Source organism: Panthera leo, chromosome B1, assembly GCF_018350215.1.
Source record: "Panthera leo isolate Ple1 chromosome B1, P.leo_Ple1_pat1.1, whole genome shotgun sequence".
Classification (NCBI taxonomy): Eukaryota; Metazoa; Chordata; class Mammalia; order Carnivora; family Felidae; genus Panthera; species Panthera leo.
Window position 1 is genome coordinate 138,182,264 of NC_056682.1, and position 22,032 is coordinate 138,204,295.

Sequence of the window (22,032 nt, forward strand, 5' to 3'; positions counted from 1 at the left end):
ATTGATTTCAGTATCCTATGTGAGTCTAAAAGGAAAAAAATAAAACATGAATACTCCAAACTTTATCAGATTGCACTCCTCACAACAAAAGTTTGGATTAAAATTTCTCTCATTTCATCAGATGTCTGATATTGTTTATTTGAAGTCTTCATGTAATAAATATGGAAGAAGTTATCTCTTCTTCTAATTTCCTCTGCTTTGGTTGCAACTTTGGGTGTGCCTAGTTCCTGGGGACGCAGCCCCTCTTCTACTGTGGTCAGACAGTTGCCTCCTGGCCTATGTTTCTACATCTCAAGGGTTACTATCTCTTTTGTGAGGAGCTAATCTCCCAAACTGTCATGTTGAGGGTATGAGATGGGTGCAGACAGTAAACTTCCTGAGAAGAGACAGGGTCAAAAATACCTCACCCAGTTGGAAACCGTAGCCAACTGGGGCAGGCAGAAGTGTGTGTGTGTGTGTGTGTGTGTGTGTGTGTGTGTGTGTGTGCACGCCTGCCTGTGTGTGTGTGCCTGTGTGTATCTATGTTTGTGTGTGTTTATGCATGTGCACATCAATCTGCTGGCAACATCTATCTTGTCAGTTTATCAGGCAAATCTTCAGGATTAACTGACTGGAGACCTCTTTTTAGAGTAGACTTGCTTCTTTGTTTTTTTTTTAATGTATTGTTAGACACAGGTGTATGTACAGGGTTTGGTCCGACAGTGGTTCTCTGCACTGGCTATATAGTGCCAATACCTGGGGAGCTTTCAAACTACCAGAATGTGTGGGAAAGTCTGCTTCAATTGGTCTGGGTGTGGTTTGTGCAGCAGAACTTTTAAAAGCTCTCCAGATGATTCTAATTTGCAGACAAGACAGCACCAAAAGTGTAGCGCTCCTTCCTAATGAGAACCTTAAAGAGGATTCCTTAGGCTAAGGGGCCAGATGAAAGGACATGTTATGATGATATCATTAGTTGTAAAGAGGAAAAGATACTGCAAGTAAATATTTAAATGCAGGTCTTTCTGTTTACAAAACAGCAGGACCAAAAGCTCTGAAGTAGTAGGGGAAGCCACAGAAAACACTCGATCTCTTCCAGTTGTATTCTTGCAAATGCATTTATGTCAAAGTATATTATGGCCCCCTTCTCTTAAATACTAGGAGAGGCTCAGGAAGCCTGGAGTCCAGAGGTACAGCTCTATTAGCAACATGTCCACTTATTCTCCCTGGAGTTCAAGCAACAGAATAATCTCTACAAACAAAACCACTGCTTTCAGCGCACATCAAGATAGACACCCAAGCCAAGCTGTCTAGATCTGTCACCCCCAATTTCCAGGTGAACAGACTGTGAAACCAGAAAATTATGCCACAGGGGGTTTGGAAAAGAGAATGGCAGTCAGGTTTGCATTGTCTTTCTGCATCACAGACACTCAGGCAACTTTCCATGACATGATTAGATTTCAGTCAAGGAATTTCCTTCCTTATAATTTTATCAAACAGTGTCAAGGATAACACACCTTTGCTGAGCACAGCTGTGTACCAGGCATTCTGCTAAGGACATTAAATGGATTATCTATCTCATTTCTTTCACATCCTCTACAGGAAGTAGATGGCTGTTTTCTTCATTTTACGGGTGAAGAAACTGAGACTTAATGTGGCCTTATGACATGGTCATTATCTTGTGTCTAGTAAATGATAGAGCAAGGATTTAAATCTAGATCTGTGACTTCAAAAGTCATGCTTTTATTACTGAGTTACTGCCGTTGGTTTATAGACTTCCAGAATAAAGCATTCCAATTTTCCTTGTTTTTCAGTCCCTTGGCTTATCCCTTTCTAAATCTGAATCCTAGTAATTGTACGGATGAGCAATTTTTTGTTGTTGACTTATTTAAAAATGAATCTTTCTCTAAGAGTTTGCCGATGCATACGTGTACTCAAACAATAGCTGACTTTATCACTGGGGATTGAGATGTTTCTGTATGCAATCTGATTAATCACAAGAAGGGAACAACAGCAATAAAAATTAAAGAGCTGCTGAATATGCTCATGTGCTGATTCATGCCATTGGTGCTGCTATTTTGTCAACATTGAAACTGGATTTTATCTTTATACCATTCCTTTTCTGTTTGAGCTAATGGTTGTGATAGCATTTTGCTCAATCTGCCAGAGATACTTGAAAATCTTCGCAAAGTTATCATTAGTAAGTAATGCAAAACAGAGCCAGTCAGGGTTTCTCTGTCATGGATTCATCGAGTGAAGATATGAGGCATGAGGATACCTGACTTTTTCTAACATTGGCTGTATACCACAAAGTAATAAACAGAGAGGACAGGAGGACAGCAAATGAAGGTTCTGTTAAATTGCATTTGATGTGTCTATATAAGGGTCCCCATGTATATGTCTTCTACTAACTTCTATCCTGTACATTAATGTGATGCCTAGCCTCTGAGAAATCTTGTCATTTCAGTGTAGGCTGAGCCTTGGGTTTACTACCTAAGCTTGCCCTGTTCTTCTGAGGGCCTAGATGGGATGGCTCTTCTGTCACAGTGGTGTGTATCTGGCCATTATAGAATGGTCAGGGACTCTTGCCTGGGTCTCTGCACTTGAACTCACAGTGTCAGCAGGTGAAGGCTGTCCATGTGAATTTGTGGAATCTCTAGCACATCTAAAATCCGTTTCAGGGGCGCCTGGGTGGCTCAGTCGGTTAAGCGTCTGACTTCAGCTCAGGTCAGATCTCGCGGTCCGTGAGTTCGAGTGCCGCGTGGGGCTCTGGGCTGATGGCTCAGAGCCTGGAGCTTGCTTCCGGTTCTGTGTCTCCCTCTCTCTCTGCCCCTCCCCCGTTCATACTCTGTCTCTCTCTGTCTCAAAAATAAATAAACGTTTAAAAAAAAGTTTAAAAAAAATAAAAAAAAATAAAATCCGTTTCAACCTTCTCAGGGTCTTTTGAGGCCAGAAAGCCTAGAATAAATAAATCTGAAAGATCAGTTTATTTCCTTTTGAGGCTTGTATTCCTCTGATGCCAAGATCAATTTTTTTTTTACCTCCTCAAATAAAGCAGGTGGCAGAAAGTCTTTTTATGCTGTTGGGCTCTTCTAATTTCTGGGCTCAAGATTTGACCGGACTTGAGAAGGTGAGGGGAAGAGGTGATGCTCAGTCTCATTCATTGGTTGGCAGAGCAGCCGTGTGCCGCTCTCCGTGAACCATGGGCAGGAAGCATTTGGCTGAATGCTGGAGATGTCCTTTGATGGGGAGACCAGGTTTTGTTTCCTTCTGGTTATAATATATATCATAATTTATATAATGTATCTGTATAATTATATATATTATGCTATACTATAAGTTATCACTAAAATGAATTTTGGAAATAATGCAAAGATATGAGCAAAACCTAGAAAGAGGCTGTAGTAGTCAGAAGGACATTGTAGTGTTCGCAGGGCACTCCACAGCTTGCTTGCCCTCCAGACACTTGTTGGAATTGCACTTCCCCACAATTCCCTTGAATTAGGCGTGGTCTTATGACTGCTTTGGCCAGCCAGGTGCACATGGACAGGAAGCTGAAGCTCTGAAGGCCGAGTGTTGCAAGGCTTGCCTTTCTGCTCGCATGATGGGTGCTGCTCCATTAGCCCCGGTCCCTGAGGAAATCTTCTTATGGTTCTGCTTGGGCTATGTACAGAGAACAAGAAGTAATCCTTTGTTATTTGAAGCTACTGAATTTTGGGGTTATTTGGATTGGCAGCATAGGCTGATTGATAAGGAAATCATCATGTTAAAGCCTCCATTTTTTTTTTAAATATGAAATTTATTGTCAAATTGGTTTCCATACAACACCCAGTGCTCACCCCAAAAGGTGCTTTCCTCAATACCCATCACCCACCCTCCCTTCCCTCCCACCCCCCATCAACCCTCCGTTCTCAGTTTTTAAGAGTCTTTTATGCTTTGGCTCCCTCCCTAACCTCTTTTTTTTTCTTCCCCTCCCCCATGGACTTCTATTAAGTTTCTCAGGATCCACATAAGAGTGAAAACATATGGTATCTGTCTTTCTCTGTATGGCTTATTTCACTTAGCATCACACTCTCCAGTTCCATCCACATTGCTACAAAAGGCCATATTTCATTCTTTCTCATTGCCACATAGTATTCCATTGTGTATATAAACCACAATTTCTTTATCCATTCACCAGTTGATAGACATTTAGGCTCTTTCCATAACTTGGCTATTGTTGAGAGTGCTGCTATAAACATTGGGGTACAAGTGCCCCTATGCATCAGTACTCCTGTATCCCTTGGGTAAATTCCTAGCAGTGCTATTGCTGGATCATAGGGTAGATCTATTTTTAATTTTTTTGAGGACCCTCCACACTGTTTTCCAGAGTGGCTGCACCAGTTTGCATTCCCACCAACAGTGCAAGAGGGTTCCCGTTTCTCCACATCCTCTCCAGCATCTATAGTCTCCTGATTTGTTCATTTTGGCCACTCTGACTGGCGTGAGGTGATATCTGAGTGTGGTTTTGATTTGTATTTCCCTGATGAGGAGCGACGTTGAGTATCTTTTCATATGCCTGTTGGCCATCTGTATGTCTTCCTTAGAGAAGTGTCTATTCATGTCTTCTGCCCATTTCTTCACTGGATTATTTGTTTTTTGGGTGTGGAGTTTGGTGAGCTCTTTATAGATTTTGGATAGTAGGCCTTTGTCTGATATGTCATTTACAAATATCTTTTCCCATTCTGTTGGTTGCCTTTTAGTTTTGTTGATTGTTTCCTTTGCAGTGCAGAAGCTTTTTATCTTCATGAGGTCCCAATAATTCATTTTTGTAAAGCCTCCATGTTGAGAGGTAGTAGAAATATGACAAAGGAAATCGCTCAAGAGGAAAGGTCTTACAAATTTCTTGTTTGCTTGTTTTAACCTTAGGAATTGCTGGCCAGAAAATAGAGGAAAGGATTGAAAGGTATTAAAATGTCCAGGCCAAGCCCTATAAAGCTCCTGTTTTTTTTTTTAATGGAGTAAAATATATATAACATAACATTTCCATTTTTTATATGTACAGTTTAATGGCATTAAGTATATTCACACTGTTGTGCAGCTATAACCACCATCCATCTCTAGAACTTTTCATCATCCCAAACTGAAACTTTGTACCCATTAACCAATAACTCTGTTTCCCGTTTTAACCTCCTGGCAACCACCACTTTACTTTCTGTCTCTATGAAGTTGACTATTTAGGTACCTCATATAAGTAGAATCATATAGTATGATTTTTGTATCTGGCTTATTTAAAGCGTCTTTTTTTTGTAAAAAGATTGCCTTCTAGTTTTTGCTAGCAATTCCTTTATCTGTCTAGCTATTTCCAAGACAGTCTTAGCTCAGAGAAGAGAGGAGTGACAGGAATCTGCCATAATCACTGACTCTGGCAGTGGGTTGAGGCGGCTGCATGCTTTCCAGGCCAGAGGTCAGTAACCTTTCCAGACTGGAATGCCAGAGTTCTAAGACCTGTGCTTCCCTTGGGTCAGGGGTCAGGGATGGTTTCCAACCCTGAGTGACCAAGTTCTGCCTCCTACTGATATGGGAAGGCAGGTTGCCATATCCTAAAATCGAGGTAGAGAGCTTTGATTTCTTTCAGTTGTAATGATTGAGCGCATTGACAGCAGGTGATTATAGCTTTCAAAAGGGGCTATGACAATGATGACAGGTCCCAAAGCCATGGAAAACCATCCTATGGACCATCAGAGAAAGAGGAGGGAGGCTTCTTCATCATTCTTTTCACTTAAAGAAACGTTATGTTGTGGGAAGTTGTCTGGGTCAGTCTTTTTGCTTTTTGGCAATTGCTCTCCCCCGCCCTGCCCCAAGAATTGTACTTGTTAGAAATACATGAGCAGTCCAGGGTGAACATTGGAGGGGCGAGGGATGGCCATGGGAGTAGACTCAGTGGCACTGATTTGAGGGCACATGGGCAGAGTGGTGAAATCTCTGTATTCTGGCCATCTTGAGGTTTGGAAATCATCACAATCAAAGGTTTATTTTTTTTAAAAAAGGGCATAGGAAATTTCAATAATTGCCATAAAGATAATAAAATTGTTCTCTAGTTTACATATCTCCCCAGAGGTATCATCTATGTGCCAGGCATTTAACTGGGTGCTGAGGATTCAGCAGAAGCATAAACACACATGGTTTCCTCCTTCATGGAGCTCCCAGTCTAGGGAGCAGACAAATTTTAATCAATAAGTCAGTCAATAAGTATTTATTGAACCTGTATTATGTTCCAGACACTGGGGATACTCTAGGAAGCTAAGCAGACACAAATCATGTAAACAAAATGTCAAATTGTAACTCTAATAGGGGCTAGGAAAGAGATGCGTTCTGTACTGTGGGAGCCTATAATCCGAGTTTAAAGTAGCCAGGGAGAGCTTGCTTGGAGATCCAGGGCACAAAAGAGCTTCACCAGCTGAAACGGGACAAATGTGCACTTGAGGCAGAGGGAATGGCACTGCAAGGGCCTTGCGGGTGGGAGCTTGGGGAGAATGAGTATGAATGGAAGCCTTTTGTGGTTGGAGTGGGAAGAAGGGATTGGTGGACAAGGTAAGGCGGGGAGGGTAGGTGGGAGCTAGTCCAGAAAGGTATCCTTATAAAAGTGAGAGGAGAATGACCTGTTATTTTCCTTGTTAGGATGTGTGCATCTTTTCTTGGGACGCCTGGGTGGCTCAGTCAGTTGAGCATCCGACTTAGGCTCAGATCATGATCTCGCAGTTTGTGAGCTCGAGCCCCACATTGGGCTCTCTATTGTTGGTGCAGAGCCTGCCTTGGTTCCTCTGTTCCCCCTTCTCTGCTCCTCCCCCACTTGTACTCTCTGTCTCTCTCTCAAAAATTGATACACATTAAAAAAAAAAAAGAATGTGGGTATCCTTTCTTTTCCTTCTCAGTATGCCATCATGATTAACAAAGAGCCTAGTTTCTGGAGCTGGACTGCCAGGGCTGGATCTCTGCTTTCCCACGTATAAGCTTTGTGACCAGAGAAAGGTGTAACATCTCTGCATCAGTTTCCTTATCTGTAAAATGGCAACTATAACAGTACCTACATCATAAATTTGTCAGGAACATTAAATGAGTCTATATATGTAAAGTGTTTAGAACAATACCAGGCATGAATTAAAAGCACCACGTGAATAAGACCTATTATTAGGCCCTGTATTGTAGAGAACATCACTAGTCACCAACTGTTGTTCCCCAGTTACTTCACGAAGGAGAAACTCAAACCGAATTATATCCAGAACACATAAATGTTTGCATGAACAGAAAAAAACCTAAAACAAACTGTAGGTCTCTTCAGTGTCCATTTATAGTATAGAAAAGTGCATTTCTCAAGTAAATCACCTTAGAAAAGTGCTCTTTCAAAGCTGAGAGAATTAAAATACCTTCTCCTTTGCCCAGTGTGTATTTGAGATTTTTGGAAGAACATATATTCCTGATACTGATTCAGATGACACTTGGAACTGACTCAGGGCAGAACTTACCTCAAATCCTTTCATCATTTTGCCATCGATGTAACTGAGTAATCTTAGACGGTAGAGTCAGAAGCAACCTTAGAGATCAGCTAGTCATTTGTTCTGATTTAATTGGCTGTTGGTTTCTGCATGAAGTGATCACATTAGAAAATAAGAGCTGCCAGTTTAAGAATTTAATAGACAAGTAATTAATTAATTAATTTATTTAAAAAAAAAATTTTTAACGTTTATTTATTTTTGAGACAGGGAGAGACAGAGCATGAACGGGGGAGGGGCAGAGAGAGAGGGAGACACAGAATCGGAAGCAGGCTCCAGGCTCTGAGCCATCAGCCCAGAGCCCGACGCGGGGCTCGAACTCACGGACCGCGAGATCTTGACCTGAGCCGAAGTCGGACGCTTAACCGACTGAGCCACCCAGGCGCCCCGACAAGTAATTAATTTAACTGAGATGCTTCAGTGAAAATCATAAATACCATCTGCAGCTTCTCCTTTGGAAAGTGGTGATACATTTTTGCTGAAGTTTCCTTTCTCTTTTAAAAATCTATTTCTGAAAAATAAAAATAATAAGCAGCCTTTGTACCTATAGGTTTGGTAACATTGTGAGTCATCAGGCCCTCCATGTGGACGATGCTGTATTATTAAACAAACTTCTATTGAAAGCTCACTATGTCTGAGGCTTGTGATGGATGCTTTTATATGATGCCTCATTTAATCCTCATGGTAATTATGTGGAGTCCTGGGTAGGTCTCGGGCCCCACTGGCCTTGGATCCCATCTCACCCTTCCTGTGTTGTGTTCTGTATTGCAGAAGACTGACTCCAGCAGCTGCAATTCCTAGCGTTTCCTGTCCAGTGGTTCCTTCTTGGGTTTGGGCATTGGGAGGCACTGGTAGAGACGTTGGGTGGCAGTGGGGAGAGAAGTCAGGGTATTTCTTCCATTTCTCTGCCTTGGGCTGTGCCTTCTCTATGGCTCTAGCTCCCATGGGACTGTCCGGCCATGGTTCTAGCTTCCACTTGGTGGCTCTGCCTCTAGGTTCCAATAACATTATCCGTTCCCTTGGTCTCTCTAGCCAGGGGATGGTAGAACTTCCTGCCCTTACTCATCTCTGGATTGCCCCATTGCCTGCTGTTTGGCTTCCAGATTCCATCACCTGTAAAATCAGTTCTCTGCATTAAAAATAAACTAATTTCTTCTTTCTTGTTTAGGCCCTAACTGATAGAGTTCAGTATAAATATACGTGTGTGTATGTGTGTGGAAACAAAGGACCATATAGGCTATATATCACAATTTTTTTTCTTTTTAAATTTAATTAAGTAATTAACTTATTTATTTAAGAGAGAGTATGCACAAGTGGGGGAGAGGGGCAGAGGGAGAGACAGAGAGAAAGAGAGAGAAAATCCCAAGCAAGCTCCACACTCAGTGCACAACCCGATGCGGGGCTTGATCCCACGAATCTGGGATCATAACCTGAACTGAAATCAAGAGTTGGATGCTCAACCGACTGAGCCACCCAGGTGCCCCAATATATATCACAATATTAAGCTCAATAGTATAAATCTACCAATGAAATCAAAGTCCTAGCACTTCTAAGTTCATATGTACCTTTTCTATTGTCATGTTATGGTACCTTCATAACTCTCTAGGAAAGGTAAACCCCTTTTTATAGAGGTGATCCCTCTTGGATCATCAGTATCATAATGGGGTTTACCACAGCTCTGTTTTAGTTCAGTTGGATTGATGACTTATTGCGGGATGATTTTGAGGGTCAATATCCTACATGTGTCCAGAAATGGAATTATTAGGCCTTGAAGCAGCACATTAAAAAAAAAAAAAAAAAAACAACCCTTTTATGTGACTACTAAAGCTTCGCTCCTTTGGGAGTCCTCAGTAGATCCATGGAGCCACCAAGCTCTGACCACTCTTGAGAACTTTATTCCTCATTTTGAGTTTAACTCAGAATCATGATATGGACACTCTTAAATTATTGGTAAGTCCCACATGTAAGATCAAAGGCTTTGGACTTTGCCATAATTTTAGACTTAATTTTTTAGACTGTTTATAGGAATAAATCACAGGCTAGAATGTATGTGGTCTGAAAACACTGAAGGATGCTTAGGATAGCAAAAAATCAATAGGGCTCGACAGTATTTTTAGATTTCTAGAATATCCTTAAAGGGTAAGAATTTGTCCAGGGCCCGGCAAGGGGTGAGGTAATTAACCCCCTCAGATTCACCTGGGGTCAGGAGCAAGCCTTGAAGGGTGGTTCTCATACCTCGCATACCCCTGCCCTGCAATAGGGCTGGTCTATGTGCTGCCCTGAGGCGTGATCTCATGCCTGCCTTTTCTTACCTCATTGTCCTCACTTCTGCTGGTCCTCTCACCTGCACCCACACCGGCACTGTTCAAATCCTCCCCATATATCTTTCACAGCCTGAGTGCCACTTGCTGCCCAATTCCTCCTAAGTAACTTGTTTTCCTTCAAACTCTTACGGTGTGCCTACTTCCCATGATCTTGTACTTCTTCATTTTACTGGGTTTTATTACGCTTTAATTTCTCCAATTGCGTTAGCCTTGTCTTTCCAAGTAGATCACAAACTCCTTAAGAGAAGAACTATTTCTTACTTTTGATCATCTGCCACACTACCTCGTACAGAGCCAATACGTGTTGAATAATTGATTTGGTGTGAAAACTGCTTCAGTCTTCTAGCTCCCAGCCACTTAATCTACTTAGTTACCTTACTGCTGTCTTCTTTAGCCATTGGGCAGCCACTGCACAGTACAAGTTTTGAGCACTAACATATTTCTTCCAGTCAAAAGAGAACCATGACAGAGTTCCAGACACGGTGGCGAGGAGAGAGGGAGAAAGAAAAAAGTGTATTTAGAAACCCAGCTTGTTCTCTGACCTCAAAGAACTTGTTTGCTGGAAGTTACTGAAAAACAAAGCTGCTCAGAACATTTATCAGTCTGTCTTCAGACCAGAACAATTATCAGTCCATCTTCAGACTCTGGGATGTCTTCAAACAACAATAGGAAATGACATATGCCAAGAAATTCTTGGTGGGACGTTTGGGTACAAAGGGTTTTCTTTCTTTCTTTTTTTTTTTTTAATGTTTACCTGTTTATTTTTGAGAGAGAGAGAGAGAAAGAGAGAGAGAGCCAGAGATACAGGGAGACAGAGGATCTGAAGCAGGCTCCATGCTGGCAGCAGAGAGCCCTATGCAGGGCTTGAACTCACAAACCATGAGATCATGACCTGAGCCGAAACCGAGAGTTGGATGCTTAACTGACTGAGCCACCAGGTGCCCCCAAAGGGGTTTTGTGCTTTAAGAACATTAGCTTCTACATCCATATGAAAGACCAGAAGGTCATGGTTGAGTAACTATTATTTACTGAGCTAAGAATGCTATGGTAACTTAAATCTATATGCTGGATTTTTCACCACAAATGTAGATCTAGGTATTCTAAATTACACTAAAAATGAGAAAACTGAGATCCAGAGTTTAAGTAACTTAAAATAAAAAAGTCACCTCCTCCAAGAGGCCTTCCCTGGACCAGGATGGGTTAAGCACCGTTAGATTTCTCATAGCAACCTGTGGCTATCTTATCATAGTCCCTACATATTATTTTATATAGTGAGTAGAAAGTAATATAATCATCTATTTTATAGATGTGTCTCCTTTGTTAGATTGCAGCCTCCTTAAGGATAAAGTTCAGCTTCTGAGTTTTCTCTGTGTTACATTTATACTCCCACTTTCATACATGTCATAGACCTTGGGGTTTTCTACCACAGAATGCCCTTCAGTTATTGAGAATAATTACCAGCTTTATTATACAGTCAGGGTTCCTCTGTGTGTCTTCCTTTTTTATGGAAGAGAGCATTTAGGACATTTTCTTTCTTAGGAGACACCAGCCCCACTGCATTTTAGTGGCCAGAAAGGCTCTGTTTCCACAAGTTAACATCAAAAGAGGATAGCTTATAGTCATAATTGCTCCCTGGGAGAAGGGTTGCCACGGACACTGGAGAACATTCACGGTTAATTTTATAGAACCATGGCTAATGGGACAAATCACTCAGCCATGGAGACTCCTCAAGCTCAAAAAGCATAGAGATGCAAAGAGGGAAGCAGGTCATGGGCTCTGCCCTGGGCTTCTGAGGGGGTCTTTGGCAAGGGGAAAGCAGGCAGATGTGACTCACCAGGTCAACTGTGGGTGGCATTGGACTCAGCTGTCACAGCTGGGCTGACATCAGCAGCAGGGGATTGACATCAGTGCAAAGACAGCATCAGCGAGCGAGCCAGGAGTGTGTGGTAGGGACAAGCAGGGTTTGAATACCCAGAGAAGAAAACCTTCTGTTGGGCGGGGGGGGGGAGGAGGACTACCAAATAGCAGCAGTAAGCTGGGTTGTTTTTTTTTTTTTTTTTTGCCATCCAAGGTCTAACTAGGCACAGCTGACTTGGTGCTCATCTAAGGAGGTGCTGTGATGTGTCCTAGATCACATGGAATATTAGAGGTGAGGGTGAGCGGTAAGACTCCCAGGCCGGTGCTCTCTCCATACACCATACAGAAAGGGAGACAAGAGCAGATTTTTACAAAAAGTTGTGAAATCAGGTTAGGAACAACCTGACCCTTGAACAGCCTGCTTCTCAAAGCACAAAAGGTCTTTTGGGTGTTTAGTGACGGCAGTGATTTGACATAGCAGCTTTTCATTACTTCCTGGAGGTGATTCTTACAGATTAAGCCAGAAAAAGATTGCCGTAGTGCAGTCATCATGCATGTGCTGATCTTTATTGATGTAAGAAGCAAGAAAGAGATTTAAGTGGGAACCCTTCCTGTGCAGGCAATACTCTGCCTTTCAAACAGGAAACCGTAGTGCATAATTAAGACTATAATAATCTTTAAAAGATAATAAGCAGCTTGAATTCCCTAAACACTTCACTTTTTCAAAATGCTTTGATGAATCCTATCTCATTTGATCTTCATAGCTACTTCTGCATAACTTGGGAGGCAGTAGTAATCACCCATTTTGTAGATGAATCCGAAACCAGAGAGGTTTGGTGATTTGCCCAAGACCACACAGCAGGTACTGTCAGAACTGAGACGAGCATTTTGCTTCTTTATCTGGTGTTTTTGTGTAGTAAAGTTCACAATCCCTTATCTGAAATTCTGAAACCCAAACAAAAACAACATAAGTCTATTTTTTTCTTTCCTAACTCATTTGCTGGCAAAATTTTTACCTATCTTGATCTAGTTTTGGCAATAAAACCTGTTTCGAGATGACGTGAAGCTCTTTTTGTCCTCTTTAGGGAGAATATTCGTATGTTTTTTACCAAAATTTTCATGTGTTCAGTTGCAGGATGCTGCCCCAAATCAGTGTGTTATATTTATTCTATTAGTCATATTGTCTTTCTACAGTCTCTCCCCAAAAAATTCTGATTTCAAAAGCACAATACCAGAGTTTTGGATGATAATTGTAACTCTGAAGTAGACTGTCTTTGTCATCTAACAGAGGGAGGCAATAAGGTATTTCCATTAACCAGAGATTCTGGTTAACAGTCACCATAGATGGCGTACATGTATTGCTAATGTTGAACAAATGAGACCATAATGAAATAGACTTAATATCAACTCAGCAGTTGTTGTGAGAGTGAAATAAGATAATTCAGGTAAATCATTTATCACAGCGTCTGGTTCATAGGACACATTTCATAACGAGAGTGTTAGCTATTATCTTTCTCAATAAACTTTGTATCCCCATGTTACAGATGACAGACAGAGGTTAAGTAACCCACAAGGTCACATGGCCAGTAAGTGGCACCGCCGGGGACGAGACACCCAGGCTGACTGTTCCACCCAAAGCATATGCACGACCAATGGGGTAGAAATAATTCTAGGATCTTCCAGGGGGCTCTAGAAGTCCTTCCAGATCATCATTATGAAAATTAATTACTGAATCATTGGACTGCAGCATGTGGAAGTGTTGTTTAATAGCCTGCTGGTTAAGAGGTTTTGCTGGCTACAGATAGAAGGAGTAGGAGAGGGAGAGGGAGGGAGAGGGAGACAGAGAGAGGGAGAGAGAATAAACTAGAGAATGTCTTATAAATTAAAAAGTTGGAATGACTTTATGGAACAATTGGCAAACCTCTATGTCAGAGAATTATTACAAGAATATTAACTCCTTTGGATAGACTAGATGAGGTCTTCCTGGGAATTCTGGCAAAGAAAAGATACTCCTAGGACTTTCCCCAAAGTTCTGTGGACTAGGCCAGTGAAACCTATGGTTTTTGGGTAGAATAATAACTGTGTGTGTGTGTGTGTGTGTGTGTGTGTGTGTGTGTGTGTGTGTGTGTAATGAGAATTCCCTCCCCTTCTACCCTCCTGACAGCTCCCCTGATGACAGCTTTTTTGCCTTCTCAATTTCCTGCTTTGAACCTAGGAAATTTTCATTTGCTTTGGTGGGGAAGGTGGTGGGCTGAGAGAGAAGGGGCAAGAAGAGGAGAGTGGGATACAGATCCTTGAGAGAGGAGAGGAGAGGAGAGGAGAGGAGAGGAGAGGAGAGGAGAGGAGAGGAGAGGAGAGGAGAGGAGAGGAGGGAAGTGCTTGCTTCAAAAATGGATTCCAGTCCAGCCTCCGTCCTTCACCACTCCCATCCCAGATGGTGAGAGCAGAGCTCCCATGTCTGTGCCTGTGGTCTGTCCGGGCAGCCTGGCAAGACAGTGAGCCCCTCGGTGGCTAAGCCCGAGATTAAGAGGACCTCAGTGCCATTGTGCTGGCAGCTGCTCAGGCTCACCCGTGTGCCGTGTGGCCTCAGCGCATGTCTGGTCTTCCTCGCTGTTTGGAGCAAGGCACTTGAAAGGCGCCCCCTCCCCCAGACTCCTTGACATTTGTCCAGAGATTAATTGGGCTAATCCCCTTCTTGGAAGAATAGGTTGGAGAGTATGTATTCAGGGAGGGTGAGGAGGCAGGCCAGGATTGAAGAGGCTAGCATTAATGAAGGCACTGGGGCTTGCTGGAGCCTTTGAAGGAAGAAAAGAGCAAATTTCTCTGCTGTTCCTGGACAAGGCTGACAGGTGGGCAGGGAGACTGCGGTTCTTCTGTTCCGCCCGGCTTTGCCAGAAGGTCTGTGCGCACCAGCAGTAACAACTTTTGACAGCACCAGCTGTCACTCAGGGAGGGAGCGCTCCCGGCACACCTTGGCCTGCCATTCTCGTTTCTTGTACTGAGGGCAGAGGGTGAGAGCCCCAAGATAGGCCATCCTGAGTGTGGAAGACACGCATTGCCCGGACGCTTGTCTGGGATGCTTACAACAGTGTATATTTACAGATTGTTTTGAATCAAGCATTCAAAATAAACATCATTTATTACTTGAGATTTATGGTCGAGGGGAGGCAGGGGGCCGCGTACAGTGTTTTCTTGTGCTGTATGCAGCTGTCCATACTCGACAAGGGATGCAAGTCTCTTCACCTTATTGTCTAGTAATAATAGCTAGCGTTCCCTGGGAGCTGCGTGTGTGCCAAGGCACCGGTCTAAACATTTTACAGGTATTAATTAATTTCCTCTTCATAACAGCCCAAATGAAGTAGATGCTAATATTGTCTCCATTTTACAGAGTTAGTACTATGCCCAGGATCATTTGTAAATCGTGGCACCAAGGCTCAAATTCCTACAGTCTGCACTGGCTGCATTGCTAACAGAGAAAAGGGACTAAGCATTTTGCCTGGGCTAGTCTCGGTTTGGAACGTGACTTCAGTGAGATTGAACAGTTAATTGAGGATAATGCATCCCGGGAGAACTGAGGATAAAAAGCCATGGAAATGCTCTGAGGTCCCTGGGAACCCTCTGAAAGATATGTGCCTAATTGTACTATCGGTAGAAGATTTCCTCCAGCTAACAGGATTGCACGCATGTGCTGTGTTCATTGTCAATTGCTGTAGGCACCAGCTTTAACAAATACGAAAGGACTGGTGGTTAATCAAATGAACTTAAGAGAGTTCTTTAAATGGGATTTATATTGATGTCCATCATAAAAACTATCAATAATGAGGAACTTAAAAAACGTCATTGCGAAGTGAAAGGGAATCTGCAAAGGTATGAATATCTGTTCATCCTTTATCAGAGGTGAGGTAACCAGGTCAGAGAAATGACAGATGCTAATAATGGCAGAACAACAATGGGGAGGCATATCTTTGTGGTTTTGAGCACCGTGAGAGATCTTTGAGTTCGGAGCATCTAACGTAAATCTGTTTGTTTCTTCTATGTAACCACTGTCCACTCAGCAGGTAGCACACACACAGCCTCTTTGGCCAGCGATATTCTTTCCTATTTTGAGAATCGGTTTCCTGGCACCAGAGACCAGTGCAGATTCTTAAGTGGGGTTCAGGAAGAGAAGGGAAAGTAGATGCAGAGGCAAATCACCCCCCTCTTTGAACTTTAAATCCACCTAAGAAGGAGTACTGTCTTCATTTTATGATGAGGAAACTAAAGATCAAGGAAGTTGCTAACCCAAGACCACACAGTGAGTAAGTGGCCAGACTGGACCTGTGCACAGGCTGTGACGTCCAGGGTGGTGCTTTCTGCATGGCCTCCACTCCTGCTTGTCACCATGTGTCCAGCACTAGGTGGTGAAGATGGTGAAGGAAGGAAGGGGAGAACCTCATCTTGCCAGACTGGCACCATACCCCATCCCTCCTAGGCTTTGTTGCCAGACTGTTTTTGCCACATCCTAGTCAGTCTCCTTGCTATAGGCAGGGAAGGTGTGGGGGGAAAGGAGGTAGACATCCTTGCTTCCTAATTTCCCTCTTATATCCTTCTCCCAGTTCAACCACAACACCCTCTCTCACCTCCTAACTGCTCTCATCCCATGTGGATCTTCACTGCTTGTTTGAAGCTGAGAGCTCACTGCTGGTGGCTACTTAAGATGGAAAATGACGGGGGCGCCTGGGTGGCTCAGTCGGTTAAGCGGCCGACTTCGGCTCAGGTCATGATCTCGCGGTCCGTGAGTTCGAGCCCCGCGTTGGGCTCTGTGCTGATAGCTCAGAGCCTGGAGCCTGTTTCAGATTCTGTGTCTCCCTCTCTCTGACCCTCCCCCGTTCATGCTCTCTCTCTGTCTCAAAAATAAATAAACGTTAAAAAAAAAAAGATGGAAAATGACAAATGACTTTGGTAATCTTTGGTAAACTCCTGGGCTTGAGATATTTGAGCTCACAAATTGAGATCTAGGTAGATCTTTCTGTGTAGTTGGGAAGGTCTTTTTTTTTTTACCTCCCCCCCCCAACGTTCGTCACTGGAGCAGAGTTATAGGCTCATTACACCCAGAAAAAAGCTTGATGCTAGAGTTTGTCAGAAGAGAACCTGTCCCAAACCAAAGATTTCCAAATAAACTATTAAAACAGGCTCTTTTTACAAGTTGGGATCACTAGCAAAATCTCTTGCTTCTCCATATGTAGAGTCTTCTGATAAAATGCTCAGTGGTATTCAAGTTGTACTACTTTTTGCATAAATATCAGCCTTATTTATACAAGGTAATATCATATATATCTATCTGACTTTATTTTAAATTTTAAATGTATTTATTTATTTTTAGAGTGCATGCGAGCAGGGAGGGGTAGAGAGAGAAAGAAAAACAGAATCCCAAGTAGGCTCTAAGCTGTCATTACAGAACCTGACCTGGGGCTCGAACCCACAAACCATGAGATGACAACCTGAGCCAAAACCAAGAGCCCAATGCTTAACCAACCAAGCCACCCATGCACCCCATACCTGACTTTATTTTAACATGGTTTAATTTGATAGGTGACAGGATCAAACCCAATTTTTCCTTCGTGGTACTGGTATGGTGTTTTGGGTCCACATAGCCCACTGCACGTACCATTCTATGGTCTTTCACTCACATGCCTTTGCCTCACATCAGATGTGAATGCCTTAGTTGCATGGACCGTGTTTTAACTTCTTTTGCATCTTAGTGGAACATCTTTCCACCCTTACCCTGTCCAATCCATTTTCCACTCAGTAGCCAAAGAGAGCTCTTGTGAAAACATAAATCAGATTGTGTCGTTTTCTTGCTTAAAACCCTTCAAGGTTTTCCCATTGCCTTAAAATACAATGTGCATGCCTGACTGGGGCTCACCACTCCCTGCAAGTTCTGGCTCTTGTCTCCCAGCTGTAAGCTCCTGGCCTTGGCTCAGTGCTCTGCTGCCTCAGGGCCTTGGAACCTGCTCCTCTCTCTGTCTGGAATGTTCTTCCCCTGGCTTTTGTACAGTTGGCTCCTTTTCAAGCCTCAAGTCTTAAATGCTTAAATGTCACCTTAAATGTCAGAAAGACCTTTCCCTGAACACTCCACATGAAGCAAGTCATTTCTGTTATGTTCTACCTCTCCACTCTGTTTAAATTTCCTTATAGTATGTATCATGTTCAGCGATTACTTTTATTAACTCACTTTGGGTTCTCTGTTTCTTTTATTAGAGTGTAGGCATCAAGAGGCCAGGGGCCTCTTTCGTTCACAGATGGATCTTCAGCACAAAAAATAGTGGTTGGTATGGATCGGTGCTCCATGTATATGTGCTTAATAAATGCATGCATGAATGAACAAATGAACAATCACAGAGATTTTCCTATAGTCATTACCCAATAGGAATTACGTGTAGGGATTCTACCAATGGTTTGAAACTTTTGTATTTACCCAAATGGATGGTGTGACCCCTCATGCTTGTGAACACATGCCAACCACAAGAGAAAGGCTTATTCATATTATATATTTTATTATTATTATTATTAATTATTATAAGAGAGCACTGCCTGAGAACGAGAGCAGAGACAAGGGACCCAGTGCTACTCTGCTTGTCTGCTGCTCCCGCATAGTCTGGATACCTCCTTCTGCTGAACCCTGCATCTTTTCAAGCCTGAGACGGCCACACTGCCTTTGGACACTCTTGAGTACAAATGAGAATGAATTGGGAGATTCTCAGTCCTGAATTTGAAAGATTTTTCTTCATAGCTCTTTAAATAACGCATCTGCTTTTACAAGAAGCTTTAAAAGACATGGAGGTGGATAATTAGGATCTAACCCCTCGTAAGGCGGCCGCTGCCCTGATGACAACATCACGCCCTCCGGAAGCTGGCCATCTTCAGAAACTGGTTATTTATACTGTCATATCCAAAGCCCTAGGTTTCTTTTTCAGATCTGGTGCTAGCATGCTGAGAAGCAAAGGAGTGAGCCTCACTGACTCTATAGACATTTAGGGTGACTTATTTTTGGCTCTGCCGGAAAATTTCCAAATTTAACTTAAAGGAAAAGTGACCAGACCCCAACAGACTAAGGTGTGCTCAGTACCTCTATTGTTCCTCAATTTATGCAGTAGGGGCCTGGGAGCATACTGTGGAAAATAACTTCTCCAAAACATATTATCAAGATCGTTTGAAATGTATTTTCTGAGACAAAGATGTTATCTTATTTAAAATTTTATATTTGTTGGGACACCTGAATGGCTCAGTCGGTTAGGTGTCTGACTTTGGCTCAGGTCATGATCTCATGGTTCATGAGTTCGAGCCCCACGTCGGTCTCTGTGCTGACAGCTCAGAGCCTGGAGCCTGCTTCGGATTCTGTATCTCCCTCTCTTTCTCTTGCTCCTCTCCCATTTGTGCTCTGTCTCTCTCTGTCTCTCAAAAATAAAATGTTTTTTAAAAAAGTTTAAATCAACTTTTAAAAAATAAATAAAAATTTATATATGTTTATATTTATAGTGCTTACTAGAATTTCCAGTGTACCATTTTGGTTAAGTTCCTACAGCACTATTAATAATAGCTAATGTGGACTCAAAATAGAAAATGACAAGGATTATTCTAATAACATTCAGGAAAAATTTCATCCCTGCATTATCAGCTCTGAGATTGAAAAATAATTTCCTAAATTGTGGCCTAAGGTGATAATCTCCTAAATACTGTCTCTTCTCTCAGTTCTTATTTTGTTTATTGCCTTTGAATCATTTATGGATTTAAAGCCACCCCACTGAGTACCAACTCATCTCTGCCAGGTGCACTGGGTCTCAATGGGTTGGAAGTGAAATGTGGGGTCCCAAGCAGGGAAAGAGATGGAAGCCACACTCACAGTTTATTTGCTCACAGATGTTCACAGAATAGAGGCTGAAATTTAAGAAGCAGTTTCTTTCTCTTTGTATTTGTGAGGAGACAAAGAAAAATGGTTGTGTGGGGGTTGGGGAGGCAAGGGGCAATGAAACTCTGAGAAGAATTGGGAATATCCATGTTCATCAGCCCTGGCAAGAGAATAAACTCATTGACAAGGGTATTGATTTTTATTCTCAGGAACACAGACTAGGGCATTTGACTCTTGATGAATCATTACCAAGTGACTTTTACATGAGGAAGGAACTAAGGCTTGATCCAAGATGAGGACTCCAAGAACCATCCATTGATTTCTCCCCTCTCCCAGCACCCTGAAGAGCTGTGGAGGAATCATTATGCAGTGTCAGGGTCATGACAACTCCCGATGCTTTGCGATACTGCTTAGACCTTGGCAACAGATTCCCCCTCTGCCTATGTCAGTGACGCCAGTTTTGGTCTGTGTTGACTGCGGTGACAGGTCGCCTCCTGGTACTGAGTTCTCTGTTCTCTCATGCAAGGAAAGGGAGGACATTGTGGATGAAAGAAAGACATTTGCTGTGACTCTCTAGGCGAGGACTTTCTAGGCTAGAAGTGTAGAAGCCACAGTGTTTCCTCCTGTGTGCGCTGCTCCTATAGTCAGGGTTAGTCACCAAAGGAGTAATTGCTTTTGGATTATGACTTTTGTGGTCAGAACAGCTAGATTTCTTTTAGATTTGATTAAGTGTTGGTGTTTAAGATGCTTTTCCAATGTGTTAGGATTCTTCTAAAATTGCACTTGTTGTGATGAGCCCCGAGGGTTGTATGTAAGTGTTGAATCACTAAATCCTACACCTGACACTAATATTACACCATATATTGGCTAACTAGAATTTAAAAACTTGGGGGGAAACTTATTACATATATTTACATATATTTTAAATTAATGCTAGGTTTTGCAGGCCAGTAGACATTATTCCATTCATATTGCCAAAGATCTTATTTAAGAAAACATCCATGATTAGGCTTACTAAATCAGGACATTCTTTTATTTTCCTATCTCATTTACTAATTATGCAAAATAATTTTTTTATCTCGTTCAGCTAATTTCCACATGACATTTAAATTTGTCAATCAGTTACTCTTGAAACTAATCAGATGATGTCAAATCCCTAAACTTTTAATAAATAGGTTCAAACCCCACAAAATGTCTTCATTTGAGAGACTGAAAATAGATGTAAATCTTTAAAAAGAGCAGATAAGAGAATATTTTAAGTGAGACATAGTGTTTTCAGGCAACAAGATCACGTAATCATGGGAATATTTCTAGACATCTGTTTTCAAAATGTTCTCTTTTTTAAAAAAAAGCAATTTCTAAATTCATTGTAAAAACACTCCTCCATTATGGAGGGGTAGATTTTAAAAGAAAATAGAATTACATTTTTAAAAAAATGAATTAGTGGATTTATTGTTTTGAAAAAATACCTTCTAGATACCTTACAGGGGTAGCAATCTCTTATATTACAGAGCACATCAGAAGATTTGTATTTATTAAAAGAGAAATACGAAACTCACCTGTAAGCCTGAAAACTTCAGTATTGCCATGAGACAGTGGAGTACCAGAGTTTCATGGATACTGCCATCCCATTGCAAAATACTCTAGGCAATTAATGAATAGTAATTGAGTATGTAAAGGGGAACATGGTGCTCTGAGTGTTTTTTTTTTAAGTTTATTTATTTATTTTGAGAGAGGGAGAAAGCATGCGAGCAGAGGAGGAGCAGAGAGAGGGAGAGAATCCCATGCAGGTTCCTTGCTGTCATCACAGAGCCTGATGTGGGGCTTGAACTCACGAACCATGAGATCATGACCAGAGCCAAAATCAAGAGTCAGACACCTAACCAACTGAGCCACCCAGATGCCCCACTCTGAGTATTTTGAATAAAATAACTTATAATTCAGGCCGGGAAACATGTATGCAAGAAGAGAAGAGGAGAATCCTTCTTTCCTCACAGCAAACCAAGATATCCTAAAGCCATTTCTCTCTCCTAATCTTTAGGTCCTTTCAAACTCTGGGGCATTCTAAAGGAATGCCTGAATCTTCTCTCTGCTGCTGGTGATCAGTCTTAAAGGGGCAGATGGCACCTTGTTTACAATAGCCCTGGGGTGAGGATATCAATTACCTATTAAAGGGAAGGAACTCACGGCCCAGAGGAGATACTCATTGCACCAAAGGTCACGAGTCAATGACAGTTTAGGACCTAGAACATTAACTGGAGCTTTATTCACTCAAACACCCAATTTTCCGGGACAGAAAGCAAGCTGGTTTCCCCTAAAAGATGGATCCTTTTTCTGTGGCATCTGACACTCCATTTTTCTTAATTACCTAGTTGTGGTGCTCAAGAAGATGTGAATGTGTCTGTGTGGGACTAAAAGATAAAATCAAACTGTTCAGATATGAAGCATTGTGTGA

At 42.1% G+C, this 22,032-nt stretch overlaps 1 protein-coding gene and 1 long non-coding RNA gene across 7 annotated transcripts in view; one reads left to right on the plus strand and one right to left on the minus strand.

Annotated features, from left to right (window-relative positions):
- The window catches only part of RASGEF1B (RasGEF domain family member 1B), a 642,397-nt gene that overhangs the window by 351,632 nt on the left and 268,733 nt on the right, over positions 1-22,032 (plus strand). The window lies entirely within an intron of this gene.
- Positions 7,917-11,433, minus strand: LOC122218103. Its single transcript, XR_006201858.1, has 3 exons — positions 11,291-11,433; positions 10,207-10,274; positions 7,917-8,019 (listed from the first exon to the last, which is right to left on the minus strand). It is a non-coding gene; the product is annotated as an uncharacterized LOC122218103 (long non-coding RNA).